We start from the raw sequence: 19,549 nt of genomic DNA on the forward strand, positions 1-19,549 counted from the left end.
ACCTTGTAAAGTGTAAACGACGACGGCATGGACACTTCGGCCACCGTCACGCGTCTCTCATTCACTATAACATCTTGCGTTGTTTCTGCTGCTTTCCAAAACAAACACTGACATGCACATCCGTCGCTACAGCATTCGCAAAGCATCGTTTCTTACCATGTATAGTTCTGGTATACTCTACACCCTGCATCATTCTTCTCTAACATGCAGATTGTATACAGTAAAAAAAAAGGGGGCTTTTGAATGACCCAAATCCGAAAGATGGGATTCAATTCATTACTTCCGGCGGTTATTTCCTTTAGAGCTACAGCACTTGGTTTTAGACACAGGAGCGTTTGGGATGCCATATGCGATATGCTACGCGAAACAAAATGAATTGAATTGTAAGGTTATTCAAGTGAAACTTATTCTTCAATGACATTACAATTTTTTTTATAAATTAAGTTAATTAGTTATTTAGAAAATGATCTATGGCTAAAGATGTTAAGAGCTCTAAACAAAATCATTTATATAACAAGGCACCGCCCATTTCACGGCCGATCGCCCATGATGCCTTGCGCCACTTTAGTAAGGACCAACCAACTTACGTACTAGCTTGATCCTATCGAGTGCGCATACGCTGCTGGGTAGCTACTTGTGTTTACGATAAAATGCTACGTAACCAAGTTCGCCCCTTCACTGATGGACCCATCAACTCAGTAAGGCACTAATTGACCTCGCATTGCATTCCTCAAAACTGCGAACGGTACGCGGCAAGGCAGTAATTATTAAGGTCCATCAAAACGCCCCATCAGCTTTGATCTGAAATAAAATTTCTTGCATGCGTTTCTTTTCTCACCAGCTTTATGGCAGCAAGAACATCACGCAAGATCATCGCACCTGCAGAAGGTTTCTAAGACCAATTCAAGCACGCATGGGCAGAATGCGAGACGGCAGACAAAATAGGAACTAAACACTTTTTGCAGCCCACAGTCGTGATCCACTTATTCCGCTGCCCAATAAAGCAGGGACAAGTCGAGAAACTCTGAAACTTCATTCCCGCTGGACACGGCGTGTACCTGTTGGTACAATCAACTACGCAGCAGTTCATGATTCAGATAAACTACGTGCTAGCAAACGTTGGGGGAGTGTTTGGTTCTGCTCGGGCTCTCAACGTTTGTCTTCTCTGACGGCCGCGTGGCAACGCACCAGTCTCGGTGCACAGTGTCTCTCCCGCCTTGAACAAGGTCAAAATGCTGTACTGGTGGAGCTAACTCTTAATTGTGCTCATAACTAAAACATAAAAAGTATGATTAGCAAGCTCACCACTCGATATGATGCACTGCAAAGAGTGGCTCAGACCAGTGAGCCTTTATCTAATCATTGAACTTGCCTTTAAAATAAGGGAACTAGCCATAGAGTGTGGCAACTAGGAACATCGCCAGTGTCGTTGTAACCTAATTTTATTTGGAATACCAGATTGAGAAGGTGAAACATGGGCCGAGTATGAATTGCGAGTAGTAGCTTTTTGCTCAGAAAGGTTACGTGTAACGCTTGACAGTAACACAATCGAAAGGGCTCACCGACTGGGCCATTTTCAAAACACTAAAAACCGTCCGGTCATCGTACAACTTGGGCATTTTGAAGATAAAACTAGTATACTTACAGCTAGATCCAAACTTAAAGGTTCCAATTTTTAAATTTGTAAAGACTATTATTCTAGTGCTCGTCAGCCCCGAAAGCATCTTTACTTGTTTGCTCTAGAAAAAAAAAAAACACCCATTCAAAATTAGGGTTGAGAAGCTTTACATTGAAAATAAACCGTTCCCGTAAAATGCTGATACAGCATTCATTGTCGAAGTAAAGTCGTAACAATTGCCGCATGCTTCCACGAATTCAGTATATAATAAAGCTGTACATGTGCCTTTTCCGTGGCTAAACGAAAACATACAATGCGACAAATTTCTACGCGATTTTGGGTCCAAAATTTTTACAGATGAGATAGTGTTGAGAGAATGGGGGAGGGGGGGGGGGAATCCTGGTTCTAATTAAATCCCGCTTGCACTCCTATAATAGATATTACCAGCAGCTACGAAATTCTCTGCATTAATCTGCCTGTTGCCTCGAGTAATCACATACTGTTCACCTGTTATCGACCTTCCGACTGTGACAATGGTTTCATGAATGACCTGCACTTGGTGCTGGCCGATTTGAAGCCTCAATTTTCTCGCACAAAATTCTTTTTGTTTGGGAACTTTAATCTTCCCAATATAGACTAAGCCAACCTTACGGCACGTTCCCAGCTATCAAATGAGTTTATTCAGCTTTCTCTCCTATTCAACTCCATGCAGAGAATTAATACCCCGACTCGTGGCGACAACATACTCGATCCTGTCTTCATTTACTCGCTTACGTGTATAGAAGGTCTCAGTGATCACCCTACCATATTATTCAACCTTTCTATACCGGTACCTAGGGAAAACCCTCGGAAGAAGCTCATACGCGACTACAACAAAGCCAACGTCCATGCAATCATTACCTGATCGGAAGGCTTATAGAGTTTCTTCTTTCAAACGGCCATCTCCGGAAATGTAGAACAGAACTGGCTTATGTATAAGCAAAAGGTGTTGACACTAATCGAAGAATATGTTTCGCTTGTGTCTGTTAGCTCCGACAATGATAGTCCTTGGTATAAAAAACTCACGAAATAAGAAACGCCTTTTTCATAATGCAGAACGTAGCGTTTCTCCATTGAAATGGGACAAATATTTCACTTGCCTTTGAGAATACACTAGTGCACCAAAAAAAAAAAAAAGCTAAAAAGAAGTATTCCTATGAAGATCTCAAAATCAATCGCAACAAACCTAAACAAATTTAGAACAGTATCAACCACAACAATTTATCGCACATCATTTCAATGTCCAATCCTCATGGCTAATGGGTACCAGCTCAGCAGCGCTCCGACTTCATGAATTCCTAATTTTCCTCAGTCTTTACTAATGAGCCGCCAAGCAATATTCCGTCTGCCTCCGGGTATAAATTTCCCCAGATGCCACCTGTCCGTCACCATAAATGCTGAAAGTATCCTAAAAATTATAAACCAACTGAAAACATTGAGTGCACCTGGTGCTGAAAACATACCAGCAAAGATACTAAAATCCACTGTAGCTACTACAAGCCACATTCTGCTAATCATATTCTTTAAGTCCCTTTCCAAAGGTGCTATACCTATTGACTGGAAGGTAGCTAAAGTAACCCCAGCGTTCAAATCAGGTGACCGTTTTAACCCATTCAATCATTGTCCTATTTCACTGACATGTATTCCCTGCGAAATTCTCGAGCACATTACTATTCGCATGTTTACCACCGCCTCGATAATAATGGATTCTTCTTCAAAAATCAGAATGGTTTCCAACCTGGCTTGTCCTGCGAAACTCAGCTCTTGAATTCACTACTCACCACCAACATAACCTAGATTTTCTATTTCAAACTGAGGTTGTATACATTGAGTTTTCTAAAGCCTTTGATCGTGTTGCTCATCAACGACTATTAAAAAAAAATGCTGTCTGAACTTGGACCCTTTAACCCTGCCGTGGATCCGATGCTTCCTATCCCACCGATCTCAGCTCACTAAAATTACTGGTTTTCACTCCGCTGATGCTCTTGTCAAATCCGGTGTCCCTCAGGGCTCAGTGCTCGGCCCCTTACTGTTCCCTACAAAAGTGAACGATCTACCGTCAGGAATATCATCATCCATTCAATTATTTTCGAAGCTCAACGAACTTGGCTTATGTCGACAATTACAGATACCTTGGCGTGCTGATTTCTAGCACTCTCACATGGCTGAATCACATTACACACTTAGTACCCGATGCATCAAAAAAGCTTCATTACATCCGAAGAACTTTTTGCCTACCACCTCCTACACTTCGTAAAATTGTGTACAAAACCTTCGTTCGTACGATGCTCGAATACGCATCTCCCATTTGGAGCGCTCACCGAACCTATCTAATTTATCAGCTGGAATTCTTTCAGAATAGGGCTGCCTGGTCTATCCCGTCCAATTACAATCCCTCATCAAGCATCACTTTTATTAAGGAGTCTTTAGACTTGCAGAACCTAGCTGACAGATGCACCTTTTTGACTTTCTTCATTTCATAAGTTATATTACTCTTTTCTTCACTTGCATGGCTCTCTCTTACTTTCCACCGCTCGCTACTCTCGGCAGCTGAATGCAACAGTCCTTTCGGTAGGACCATTACACTCAACAATTCATTTCTTCCTGTCGCCATCAAGGAATGGAAGAACTTACCAGAAGCCATCGTCTCTGAGCATGACTCGTGCACATTCACACCGCTACTAACTGCTCACTTAAGCTTCAAAGCCAATTCAAACTCTAACACAGTCAATGTATTTTCTGCTCCTGTATGTGTAAATTTTGTGCATACAAGTTTTTATATTTGCATAAGCACATTTCTTACGTCTGTTCTCAGATCCTGCAAAAGTATTGCTAGTATATTTGTACTACTTTCTTATTTTCTTTGTTTTTGCTGTATTTAGTAAAATGTTCTACCCCTTGTGTAATGTTATATTGTTATACTTGTTCTTATACATGACGTTATACCATCATCACTTGATGGTGATGTGATGTCCCTAAGGGACCCTTAAGGACGTTACATCATAATAACATCAAGTATAACTGGCAACTGGAATTGCTAAAGGTAAACATGTTACTATAAATGAGGTGATTAAAGATCATGCTGGATCTGGTGTTAGTATACGATGCAAGGTTACGCTGATGTGACAAAAACTGAACATAATAGAAGACAAACCATGTCGACTAGGACGCCCTTAAAGGGCCATGAGCAAGTGCGCTGCATTTATGATGTTGATCTACATGTAAATCTTTCACAACTGTGCATTTGCATGCCGTGAACATGCCACTTCACGATGCTTTTAAATAAGTAATGCAATAATAAAGTTACGGAGGATAAACAAGCCACACTGGCGGGTTTCAGTCTCTCCCAAGGTCTTCCCCTCCTCTGACACACAAATGGGTAAGCATAGCCTGTCGTCGTGACTACAGCCACATTGGCAACGTATGACGACGTCGGCGATTTCGTCATAGGCATGGAGCCAATGAATGAGCAGAAATTAGTGGCTGCTATGAATTAGAGTCATTGATAAAGGATGACTTCTTGCAACAGTCGCAAGCACATCCGTAGCACCTAATTTCTCTTCGTGACAGTGTTTTACAGGATAATTCAATTTGTCAAATGGTGATTGTGGACCTCTGAGTGCCACATAGTCCTATGGGCGATGAAGTCAAGTAACAATACAAATTGCATTAGTGTTCAAAATGATTTTTGCTTGAAAGCTGTCATGCTTGCAGCTTGTGTGCCATAGAAAAAAAATGTCGAAAGCTAACTTGCCGTGGGCAGGAACCGAACCCGCGACCTTCGAATAAAGCAGGTTTGGGTGCTTGTTAGTTTTCACCCACTTTTCTTTCTTCGCACTTACATTACGATTACGTCCAATAACTTCCCCTATACTTTTCTTGGCATTATTGTCTCTTAAATCTCATTAATATGTATGTATATATATATATATATATATATATATATATATATATATATATATATATATATATATATATATATATATATGTATTAATGAGATTTTTTTACAGGTTTAGGGGGTTAAGGAAAAGGTTGCCAGTCTCAAAAAACCAACAACCAGGAGGCAGTGATAGCATTTGCTTCAAGCAGGAATTCCAAGAGAAAAAAAAATATCCATTGAAATTTTGTGAAAAGAAAAAAAGAAGGAATGGCAACCGGAGCTGTTAGTATTAATACAAGTGGACCTCAGCATGCCAGCATAAAAGCGGCTCTGTCAGCAATGAAGTTTGTTTCATCAGAACAGCGGTCTTGAATATCGGAGGCTACTCTTAATAACAAGCTACATCTAAAACCATGCTCACTCCTTAGACGTAAAAGCATTCAGCCTGCACAGAGAACTTGTGGGCGAATAACGAAAAAATCTTGCATTCTTATCTGCTCTATTTCATAGTTAGCAAAATTTCATTTTTTACCCAGATAAAAACTGTTACAAACTGCTCTGGAACATTTTCTTTTTCTGTTAAAGAGCACAAACTGAATTTCTATACGTGGAAGGAAGCTAAAAAAAACAAAACAATTCATTTCGAATTCACACTGCAATTCGTGGCCAGGCATGCTAGACAACAACACCCCTCCAGACACCATCACCATTCCAGAGTTCTCATTGTCATTCCTGAATAAGGACCTCTATAGCGTGCTTCAGTGGCAACATCGACTTCTCATCACAACATGCAAGACATCATCCCGTACCAACCCTAGTGGCAGCTTTTAACGGTACAGCTAGCCTGCATCATTGAAATCAGCCAGCTCATGGTTGTGGTAAAACTTGTAGCTCAATGCACTGCACTGACGACATATATCAGCCACCATTCTTGCCTTGAGGCACCCTTGCGTGACCTTAGTGATTGCCCGTTGGTGCTCTCAACCTGCATGCCTAAACCGAAGCTGGGAGCATATTTCTTGCTGGCTTTCCAGTCTTCGAGCTCCTACCCATTGATATGACCCCTAGGAACTGACTACCTTCTCTCTAGTGGAGTTCACGGTAAATCACAAAGGAGTCAACCTTCACTTCTCGACTATGAGCAACACATCTGCCCAGAGATCCAAAGTCGACTAAAGCACAATCCACTGATACAAAAAGGACCTATACCGACTAGTCTGGTACACATCTACTGGCTGCATGGTAGCCACTAGCTATGCCAACGCCGACTACATTTTTCTCCATGACGACCCTGGTTTTTCAGGACCTCCAATAACGTGGTAGCAAAGGTACACCCTCAAGTTCCTTGCGTTTTTCGTGCCTGGGTCGTGCTCGTAGTATTTGATCGCGTAAGTTCAAGCAGTGAATTATCTTCTTCGGCCTTAGCCATTACGGCAGCCTCGTGTGCGAGGCTGCTGACGATGGCAAGCACAACGCAAAGCAGATCACCACAAGCTGCTCTGGATGCATTGGGATCCGCCACCAGACAGCGTGACCGAAGCAACAATGTGCCATCGGAAAACTACCCGATTCCAGCGTAGGGAGCACCTACGATGGCATATCAACGCGGCACAACTCTGTGATGTGGGAGGACTGACTCAACCCACTGTGGTCTTGCAGAGCAATATGGGCGAAGTTCGCTGTCGTCGTAACAAAGGTAAGCTTTACATAATTCACCACACGTTCTTTTCCAGCTATTTGTAAAGTTAGTAATAGGGCAAGTAATCAATCGACTAGTCCTTCGCAATTTTTTGCAGTTACATGTTGAGCAGATAGGTAGCAAAGTTATACCGACAAACAAGTTCCTTGTGTTTTTCATGCCTGGGGTTGTGCTCATAGTATTTGATCGCGTAATTTTCAAGCAGTGAATTATTTCCCCATCGATGTGCAGGTTTGCCACTCAGAAGCATTCACAGAAAAGTCACTGCTGCATTGCTTCCGATGAAGGCTGACGGAGAAGTTGTGTGCGCGCACTGCACGTCATAGCTGACCTGGGCGAGACGTGCCTGCAGGTTGGAGCCATGGGTCCCTCAAACTCGGTAAAGGCTGATCCACACCTGCGACACACACCGGTCACGCGACCAAGTTAGTCTCTTTGCGACTTGCAAAGGGACTACTTCGGCTAATCGCTTCCTTACCGATCTAGTAGACGCGCGACTGGAGTCGCAAATCAGCGAAACCAATCAGCAAAGCCAATCAGCAAAGCCCAGAAGCAACAGAGGAATTTTTTTACATCCACTCATTTTCTTTTCCATTACACTAGCCCACTATAGCCATATATAAATGAATGGGTTTCTCTGTGCCTTCATGGTCACCACAGAATACTCGGTTTAGAGATGGCGGGGTGCAACAGCGTGATGAAAGTGTCGAATTTCGTGGCAGCATTCACAAGAAAGTAAACACCATCAAAAGAAAATGAATGATGCACTATCTTCCCCATATTCAGAATCGTTCCTTGTCTTCAATTTGACTTGCCACCACATTCAATGCAGTGCGTCCAGAACAAGTTTGTGCTGCCTTATAGGCACCGCTTACAAACCGCCTAAAGACAGCACATTCGAGACGTGTTTGTGCTGCATTGGAGGCGGTGACAAGTCAAGTTACTTTCAAGGGGCGTTTTTGAATATGTTACTCTCGGAAATACTCCTTATTATGTGAGTGCAGCCGGAGAGGCAGGCTGCTTGCGTGGATGGCCAACTCTTGCGAAGGAAGGGACGGTCATACCCACCACCGGCTTTTTTTTTTCTTTGGAGGCTGCCATGGGCACCTTACCAGTAAAAAGTAACAGTGTTACAGTTACCCAAGTGAAAAAAGCAGCTCAGTTACAGTTACTCAGAAAAACTGACGGCGCTACTTTCCCGTTACTGTACATAATATGTAATAGAACACAAACCAAATGATGGGATTTATTAAATGAAAACATACGGAGACACGCGCGGGTAGTCAAAATTGCACGTGGTAAAATCCTAGACGAAGGAAACCTAGGAGATGGCTCAACACCAGCCTTCTTTGTGTATGCCTCATTTTGTTGCAACAATTTATTTGTTCATGCACAGTTGGTCAAAATGGACTTGATTTGCAAATAATAATAATAAACGTCCTTCGACACTAGAAGTGGAAAACGTAATTGATGCACTGGAACGGCAGCATTTTCCTAGGACGTTTAATAGGGATACCCAGAAGCGCATGAAGAGGAATAGGGAATGTGTCACGAGTGAAGACAATGTAAGATGTGTCTATTTCCGATGTTCAAGATGTATCAGACCCTGTTTGGAGGGCTCTACGTCCGCGGGGCGCAAAGCTCTCCTTGAAACATGTGTTCGTGAAAATCTACAAGCACGATGTGGAGATCGCGACGCGACTTAACATCGGCGAAATAGGCAGGAAAGAATTGGATATTGTTAAAGCAACTAATGCAAAGTGTTCTGGGACGAAGTTCGTTGAACACTGCTGGACAACTGGACATAGCTTTGACCTAAGCGATGCGATGACGAAGTTGGGGGGGGGGGGGGGGGGGAAGAAAAAACTGAGAGTCGAGAGCTGAACTTTTACAATCAGTTCCAAAGAGGTTTCAAAGAATGATTCGAGAGTTCACAATATTCGTGGCTCTCAACCGTATTCCACTCTACTACTTTTTAGCTGCCTGTCAAACAAGATTAGCTCCGACGAAGGAGACTAAACTTGGTGTTCTAATGATTCACCGGTACACCAAGAGCAGAGCTAGCAGCTCAAATGACTAAAACGATATGAGAAGAAAAAAAAAACGGACGTGAACTTAGTCTTAGCGATCTTCACTCCCAAGCTGCGAGGGGAGCGGTGTTGTGGAAAGGTTGAGAGGAAATGGGAAAGTAACTGTAACGCTATTTCTCGTTATAGTTACTGTGTAAAAAAGTAACAGTTACTAGTTCCTCTAACTTAAAAGTACCTGGTTACAGTTACAAGTTACTGAAAAAAAGTAACTAGTTACCAGCAATGCATTACTACTGCCCAAGACTGTTTGGAGGCTTCTGTTCTGCAAGCGCTGACACTATGGCATACCGTATCAGCGCCATGACAATCTCTTCTCCTTCGCTCGAATCACACTACAATACGCTTCTGGGAATGCTGCACGAAAGCGGACAAAAACAATTAATGCAGCGCGCTCAGTTCACTCCGCTCACTCAGCTGGCGGCGATACCTGATAAGCTGATCGGCGCCAGTCTCCAGAGTCCTTGTTGAAAAACAAGATCCAGACGTGACTTTCTGGCATTGCGACTTACGGTTGCTCGCATGCAGCCTCTGCCGGTGTGAACAACAGCCGCTTTTCTGTCGCCAGTCGCAAACGGTCACGCGACCGGTGCTAGTCGCCGTTGTGAACCAACCGCAATGCGACCCTTATTCGTCCATCTGCTTTAAATATGAACTACTGTGAACACAAACAAGCAAGTGTTCAGAAGCACACGACCTTATTCATTAGAAACTTAAAACGTGGATCGCGTACGAAAATAAAGGAGCACTCCTATCAAAATTGAAACTACGACTTGCCTTATCTCAAGATTCACTGGCCCAAGCATATCTCTTTCCTGTAATCATGTGAAAAGCATGCATATTCAGCTATTGACAGTACAACGGAACTCAATGGGATACATGCAATAGACAGCACGAGTAGCAGCATAGTTACCTCGAAAACTGCCTGTAGCTGGAACACAGCGCAAAAGTGCTAGCACCTTTCGGAGAGGCCCGCTACACATGAGCAGTTGCCTTTTTCAACCTCCGGTTCGCTAGACAGGTGCTTCAACTGGAAGTACATCTGACGCGGTTCAAGAAAGAGACTCGATGTTTGCGCACACAGCGCCACTATTTTCGCTGTTTGAAAGTAAAATCCGTTATGCCAATGCAAATGAGGCACTCCGCAGCCAGCTAACTTTCGCGATGGGCGGATGGATTGATTGATATAGCTGTACCCTTTAGATCGGGCGGCGTCTAATGCCACCTAGCCGTAATACTTAGTGAATAAAACCTAGATTCATCTTTTTTTTTTTCTTTTAAATGGTCCAGTTAAACACCGGCACTTTGCAGTGAAGAATTTATTTTCACTGATGCTTTGATTGTAGCCCCCAATCAGATAATCTCCTTCTAGTTATTTCTATCCGCTTAAAGTCTATTTTGCCCTCCTTGTCTCTAAACCCCAGTGCTTTGAAAAGCTATGCACCATCATCCTGAACTATAGGGTGAAGCCCTTTACAGAACATTATCAAGTGTTCGGCAGTTTCCTCTCCTCTCCACACGCACTGCATACCGTGTCCACCTCTTCGTATTTAACCCGATAAGTCTTGGTTCGCAATACTCCCGTCCTGGCCTCAAACAGTAGAGAACTACCCCGAGAATTATCATAGATCCTCTCCTTGGCAATTTCTTGCTTGAAAGCTCGACAGATATCTAGTGCCATCTTCTTAAACATGCCTATTCTCTACATTTCTCCAATTCTTTCACCTTCTTCCTAACTGATAGTTCTCTTTGGTTTGGCCCCCTGCTGTTTTCTAAATGTTTACCCGTCAATTTTCTGGTTCTCTTTCTCCATTTTGTACCTATATTCCTCATGTAAAAATAGCTGAAAACCTTCCCAACACAAAGCTCCTCCCCCATTTTTCTCAATCGCTCCTAAAATTTCATCTTGCTGCTAGCTTCCCTGCCCTCGAATGATGTACATCCCATATCACCTTGTACTCCCTGATTTGGTGTATTCCCATGAGCTCCTAAAGCAAGCCTACCTATTCCACGTTGATTCATTTTTAATCTTGCATAGATATGTGGGGTTTAACGTCCCAAAACCACCATATGATTATGAGAGACGCCGTAGTGGAGGGCTCCGGAAATTTCGACCACCTGGGGTTCTTTAACGTGCACCCATATCTGAGCACACGGGCCTACAACGTTTCCGCCTCCATCGGAAATGCAGCCGCCACAGCCGGGATTTGAACCCGCGACCTGCGGGTCAGCAGCCGAGTACCTTAGCCACTAGACCACCGCGGCGGGGCTTCTAATCTTGAATGAACCTCTCTCAAGCACAAGACCGCATTGCCGGAAGTCGGACCAGGAACCATTCCTAATTCCTCTCACAACATCGGTATCAAATGTAATTCCACAGTGTCATATTTGTCACCGCCACTGCATTCCCTAGCGCGATGCGAAGCCACAATGAAGAAACTTCCGCACGGCGCCAAGCGAAAATGCCGCGTTAACTCCGTTAGGCGCCGCCATCTTTGTTTTTATCCATCAGTGTTGCCAGCACACGGAGCATTTTCTGGAGTAGCAGGTTTTTGTACATTCATAATCGCATTTCGGTTCTGCTAACTTTGCTGGGCGAATAATTTCTTACAGTCGATGTTTGTGACTGCATGTCTATGGGAATAGTTTTTATGTTAAGCTGTACATGTCAAGCAGCCCTGGCGCAATGATAGCTGTTAGTCAACATTTTTATATCTTACTGCGCGCACGCAAGCATGGTTACGACACGCAATAAGTAATTTTCTTTTGTAAATTATGCTTAACGTTGCCAAAACGATTTTGCACGCGTTATTTTTCAGGCAAACTTTCTCGCAACCTTCGTTGACATTACACTTGCACTGTGACTCTTAATAATCGCAGAGGTTTTATCGTGCAATCTGCGAGGGCAAGGTGATCATTGTTGAGAAAGGTTCACTCTGTCTCGATCGAGAATGCAGAAAGAGCTTGTTCGCCGCGTACACGCGCTAAAAAACTCGAATACGCGCAAGACGCGTGATGTTCTCATCTTCGTTCTGTTTTCGTAGATTTCGCTGCTCTGCTTCCTGAGAGAATGGCGTTGCGGCAAGGTGTCTTCCGTTGTTTGCAAACGTGCAGCCGTCATTTCTCTTTACGTCAACAGATCCAGAACTGTACAGAATATTTCACCGTGCTGTCAGAGAACACCTACGGCGCAGCATAGATATGCCATGTATGCACTGTTATAACTAGTACGTGCATTCGTGCTTGCAGCACTTGCGCCGGCGCGAACAGGTGCAGCCTCGTACCACACAAAATCACGAGTGATCGGTTCACTGGTGATGAAGGAATGAACACCAGTCTTGTTCAGAGTATAGTGAGCCACATACAATTTCTCTGAACACGTGCATTCCGACGACAACTGCCAGCGCAGGCAACACGAGCTTACTTACGTTGTACTGTGCACCATCCGTGCCTGTCGGTTGTCTGTTGGGGGCATTTTGATGCGAGTCACTGGAATTTCACTGTTGGCGTCAACTCCTTTGCGTTCATAAGCTTTCGGGGTACGGCATCGCAACACAACAGACACTACTAGCCTTCCGAGTTCATTCCTTCTTTCTGCAGCCTTCCGCAGGGGCACAATTACAAACTATGGTGCCGAGATTCGCTCGCAGGATTTCAAGCTGGACGGTTGTGCCCTCGCGATCTCCGACTTCAGCGTAGCTCCCGCCGACTGGTTCGCCCTCCGCGGTCTCCTGACGCCGTGTAGCTCTCGCATTGTGGCACCCCGCCCTTGGACTGCTTCGACCGGATCCCCACTTTCCTATCTCCTTCTTTTTCCTCTCGTTGGCTGTCTTCTTCTGCTTCTACTTTCCTTCTATCCTTTTTATCCCTCCTTCACCCCACCCCTATAAGGCACTGCGCCGTGTCGCCTGAAGGCAGACAGAAATTAGGTGCCTTTTTCCTCTTCATTGTAACCACTACCACCACCACGAGTTGGCGCCAAATACTGTGGCGCCATCTGCCGAAATCCTTCAGTGACGTATAAAACAGCATCACGTGGTACCGGCTGTTCGTTCGAACCACAGAACACCTACCAGTGTTCGAACCTCGAAATACGCAATAATGATCTAAAAATCTCGAGCCAGCCCGCCCCGGGCCATCTGCACGCTTGATGCTGACTGTATCCGCTGTGGCGTCTGCTATGCCGTCTGCTCCCTCCATAGCTGAAACACAGGCAACAACGCTGACTCATTTGCAACCTAAACAGCAGTTAGGTAGTGAATTGTACCTATTTGTGTTGTGATGCAACTTACTGCAAGTGAAATACTCGAGCGCGTGCGCATCGTAGACCGGCGCGGTCGTTCCACCGCTGTTTCTCCTAGCGAGCATAACGCGCGTTTGCCCGACCTTCGGTAATACGCACATGCTCGACGTGGCTCACGAACTGAGTGCACTAGAACTGAGTGCGCTAACAATGCGAAATCCAGAAACATGCGAGAAGTGGACAGAAAAGCAAAAAGAGAACAAGAGCGCATCGAAAATTTCCCGTGTCTAACTTAAGATGGCCGCACAGCATGTGCACCGCGCTGTCGTCTGCTAGCGGCCCGAAATAAATATTTCGGGCGGTCCCGGGCCGCCCGCAGGCCGCCAGGCCCGCGAAAAACGAACATGCGTCCGAGTGATCCCGGACCAGTGGGCGGACCTTCCAGTTGGTCCCCGAGAAGAACGAATGCGGCGCCGGCGTCCGGGACGTGTAAATCGATGAAGCTCAGTGAGCCAAGATCATTTGGGCGACGAACAAACAAACTTCTGTGACTCGGGCTGTTCTGCAGTGGATGTTCTCGCTTCGCAAGCGGCGGTGTGTTTGCCAGCAAAGATTTTTAGCGAGCCAACGTGTGGCTTCACCGTGCACTTTCGATGGAGTGCGTACGTGAAGAGGCACTCTCGTGAAATGGGTCTAGGAATCTGTATATCGAAGCGCTATCACATTTTGCGAACATTTATGTTTGGAAAGCTAAGATCTTTTGCAGCTACAGCGTTACTCTTCATAACAACCGTGGTTTATGCGGCCTGCTACTTTCATTAGAATTATTGCTGCACGACCATTTTATAAGACATACATTTCAATAAGTGGGAAGTGCACCCGCATAGAATTAGTCTCCATAATCCTCGGCTTCACTGCCCGCGCGTCTCTGCGGGGTGTGGTGACTGATGTATGTGGTGCGCAACGACACCTGCTCGCATCATTTGCTCGACTATTCCAATTACCGTATCTTGTTTTCAGTGACTCCACCGGTCCCTGGCATCTGCGAATTTGCTTACCAGGAGCTCAAGCACATAACGGCTGCTAACAGAAGAAATGTCCAAATATGCAACGCAAAATGACAGCATCAGGACAAAACAATTCTCGCCGCCCTGAGCTGCAGTCAGCAGACAAAAGCCTGTCGGCCTCGCGTGAATACATAAACTATGCCAATTCCTATGTGTGCATTCCCTCAGAGTCGCACGCTGTACTCGCCAGGTATCAATCCCAACGCAGTACACAAAATATTTTCGCGAAAGTTACGATAATACATACGATAATAAATTCCGGGTTGTTTCCCCATTCTCAGCTTTATCAAACATGCATCACAAAATCTTTGCGGGTTCACGAATGATAAGAAAAAAAGGTGGCCGCTGAGTGAGCTGCACACCTGAGCATCAATGCCGAGTTGTTTTTGCTAATTTCAGTTTTATTGGTCGAGTGCAGGGCCCTAGCCTGGGGGTGGCACAACAGGCACGCAACTCCTGGCAGATGTGTCACGTCTGGTCACAGAAATCGCCATAAAATGTCGGTCTAGTCTATAAGCAATCTGGTTTCTCCGTTGACATAAAATTAGAATAGAATTTGGTTTTGGCATTGCCACTCGCACAGGGATACAGCTGAACCCCTTTATAAGAGGCTCGTTCCAGGTAGCAGGCTTGCCTTATATGAGATGTGTCTTATAAGCAGGGTACCTAATATACATTTTCTTATCAACCTGTATTTTACTGTAGGTACACTGGTGTCTCTCTTATCAGTGTCTCTTTTAACAGGGTTCTGCTGTGTCAATGCAATACAAAGTTTGGGAAGAACCGATGAAAACTACATGTTGCAGGGCTTTTGTTAATGTACCTTGACCTCCTTTTAGACATAAGCATGCCTTGAACGACAGCACACTGGAATGTATTCTACTAAACAACATAAATTAGGACAACGAAAAAAACAGCACCATAGTATCTCTTCAGCACCAAAGGCGAAAACAAGAAAGGATGCCTACACTTAGATAAATCAGCAACAACAACAAAAAAACTAGAATTAATTTTCAAAATTATATTGTGCTATCACAGACCATTTTTCAGTGATTAGTATTGATGAAAATACATCAATAAAACTGCATTTTCTGACTATAATGAATGATTTAGTCTATTATGCCACTCACCTTCAAGCGTAACACTACATGTAATATGCTAATGACTTAACATACCTTCAATGCAAGCACTGGAATATCGTGAGTTCGAAATATTCCTATTTGGTGCTATAAAACTCACTTGCAAAACTAATCATGCAACAAAAGATTGAATGCTTGATATGTGCAAACTGTTCGTGTGCGAAAACGCAACGAACAAGTGGTGCCATAATAACAGGAAATAAAAAAAAAACTAGCTCCAAGAAAGCTTGCATACACAGAACATAAGGGTAAGAAAAGTGTGAGAGTCAAATGAGAAAAGATTACATATCATCTGGCAAGCAACAAACAAAAGGCACCAGGTGCAAATTTAGGGGTAAGAAAGACAGAAAAAAAAAACCTAAATTCTACAAATAAAGGAAGTATCTGCATAAATATTTACCAGATAGTAAATTGAACTTTGAGAGTGAGACATAAAACAAGCATTGAGTGAACCTGAAAATACATGACAGCAGTCCAACCTGCTTGTTGGCATAAGGAAATCTGCTGGTTGCAAAATGAAAGAAACAACAGGATTGGAGGCATTTTTTCCAATTACAGGTTCAAACCAAATAGTTGAGTCAGATGAAAAATGTTCCATTAACATAAGAAAATTAAGAGTTCACATCCGTATATGCACAGTGTGAATGTTCTTAAAAACTTCGTAGTAACGCTTGGCTCCAGCACAATTACCAAGGTATACGTGTTGGAATTCCAATCACTAAACAACTTTCTTACAAAAAAAAGAACTGAATTGCCACAGAAAAAAGATATGACATGCAATCACGCTTTTTTCGTGAACATGTACGCTGAACCCTTCGCATTTTAACACTTTACTTCAAGAATGTTAACAGAGCCCAAAAAATGTTTCACTAAAAATCTGACACTGTAGTATTTATTGTAATATATTACTGTGACATAAGTGCTCAAAGGGTATGGTTAAAGAATTATTGCTCTTACAAGTGCTACAAACTCAAAGGAATATCACATGGTTCCAAATACGTCTTGCAGCTATCTTAGTAAAAAAAAAAAAAAACTGCAGGATTGAATTTAAGTGGCTGCACACACATTAAAAAAATCACAGCATATCCACTGAGTGAATGACGATAAGTGGGGCGAAGTGCTGAATATCGCCCACTACATAGTCAAAGATGTGACAAATACTGCATATAGTTATACAATAAATTTGATTATTTGTAAGCGGTAGCTATACGTTGCGTCCGTTCCCCCTTCATTATAAGGGCTTTATGGTCGTCGAAGTGGTGGATGGGTGATGGGGCGTCGCGGGATGTTTGCAAGGACGAAGTAGTGGGCAGTCTGCAAAGGTGGAACTGTAGGCAGTCACGAACAAACAAAGTATGGACACAGTGGATAATATATAGTTCTTTAAGGCGCACCTGCATACAAGTACATGAGCATCTTGCATTTCATATTGGCTACTCCTCAAGAGTATTCGCTTTATGGTCGGTGAAGTGGTGGATCGGTGATGGGGTGTAGTGGGATGTTTGCAAGAATGAAGTAGTTGGCAAAGGTGAAACTATGGACGGTCAAGTACATACATACAAGGGATGGACAGACCCACGCCCTTAGGAGCTTCACCCTTAATATAAACGACAGCAATATTTGTTCGGTTGCACTGGAACATTCTATGAAGCTATTCAGATGACTATGTTCAAACAGAAAGTTGAGATGTTTACAGACCCGGAACACAACTATGTCAATGCCAGGTAAATTAAATCCTCCTTCATGTCAAACTACTTTCGAACACAAGAATGCCATAATGTCAATTTATAAAAAAGAAATCTAAAGATACATTTAACAAAGATATGCAGTACACTTTGTATGCCAAACATGAAACATCCTAAGAAGTTGGCTTCCTCATATAAATTATTGGCTTCCCAGTCAGAAGGGGTTTTGCTGATGCATGTGAAAACGTGAACACAGCTCACATAGATACCGTACTTTCTTGCGTATAACTTGCCTCTGCATATATTCTGCACCTTTAACGACAAATCTTGGTAAAAGAAATCCCACATATATCTGTGGCCCTGCGTCTCTTGCTTTACTGTTTCGTATCCAACTATACAATATATCGAACTCCTCACCCCCTCCCCCTTTTTGAGCATTCAGGATGCGCGGGTATCACTGCGCCACAATTCTTAACGTCACATACAAAGTACGTTCTGGAGGTTTACTGGCACTGGTTACTGTAAAAACCATCCCGATACTGGTCAAATTAGTGAGCTTGGCTGATCCTTGTACAAGAGAAGAAAAAACAACCTCTCATGACTGTGAAAAGTGGTTTTCACAATGCTCGTAAGATGAGCATGGCAAACCGAAGTGAGCGAACACACGACATAGCTACGATTAAAGTTTGGCAATTGATATAGATTCATGGCTAAAACTTGCGCAACAAAAGACACAGACAAGAAGAGACAGACACCACGGGTGTCTGTCTCTTCTCGTTCATGTTTTTTGTTGTGCAAGTTTTAGCCATGAATAGCCACGATGTCGCAAGCTGCGTACAGAGATCAGACTGCTTGTGTGAAGGACACGTGAACGAACCAGCAAACTTCACTTTTGCAGCCCATACTATGGCCACAGACTATTTACAAAATGAATAAACAGATGCTTGATTATGGTCAACCTCATCGTCACATGCATTAGAATTTGCCTTCATCTGTGCCAGGGCAGCCAGTAGCATAACCTTCTTCTTTTCGTACAGCACACACCGTTAAAACGCTAGCCCCAACTTCTCAGGAGTGTGAAGGTGGTGGGAAACTCCTGAAAGGTCTTTTTGAAGGTCCTACGGTGTGCCTAGTGTGATCGCATCTTATCGCACTTGCAGACTATATGAACCATTATATCCATGGTGAGGCTTCACTTCCAGGGTCCCTATAATTGTAGTAGCAGTAATGCTTGTTTGCAGCTTAATAGAAGGCCATAAATCATTAATACTATGTATGTATATTCACTATTCAAACTGCCTAACTTAGTACTACAAAATGTGTATATGACCAGCCTAACAATCGCTCTTCTTCGTTGTTTTCATAGTGTCTCGTCAATAGAGATACATGGGTGTTTGACTGACCTTATAACACACAGAATATATTCCAATAGGAAGTGACGATGTCTGTAATTAAGCAATGACAAATAATGACACATTCTAGCTGCATTCTATTACATAAATTTGGTGCTCAGTGACAATAAACTGGAATGTTGCGCTACATAGGTCCAGCGTTACCCATCAATGCCAGAGCACTGTAAGACAACCTTTGAATGTGCATTTGCCAATAAAAAGAAGCCTCGTTCAATAGACATTTCTCTGTAAAGGTCAGTGCGCACGCAGGTGTGCTGTGAGGTGTGCTAGTTGCTTAAATTTCTGGGCACATGAAAGGCAATGATAGGGTCGTTCACCAGTGTGGTTACGCAGATGCTTGTTCAGTGTTGACTTGAGTGAGAAGCTTTGGGGGCACAGGTGGCACTTATGCGGACGTTCCCCTCAGTGGATAAGCAGATGACCGTTCAATGTGGCCTTTTGAGAGAAGCTTTGGAAGCGTAAATGGCACTGCAATGATGATGATTTGTGTTTACCCGGCCGTTTCATTAGGTGGGCACATTGACGCATCCTACCCTGTAAAAAAATTTTAAAAATTACAGCATATCCACGGAGTTAATTATGAGTGGGGCGAAGTGTTCGTCAGCCCGTCCATGCTTCCGTCCCTCCGATCGTTCTTGCTTCCGTTCGTCCGCGCGACCATCTGTGCGTGCATTCCAAG

Source organism: Rhipicephalus microplus, chromosome 6, assembly GCF_043290135.1.
Source record: "Rhipicephalus microplus isolate Deutch F79 chromosome 6, USDA_Rmic, whole genome shotgun sequence".
Classification (NCBI taxonomy): Eukaryota; Metazoa; Arthropoda; class Arachnida; order Ixodida; family Ixodidae; genus Rhipicephalus; species Rhipicephalus microplus.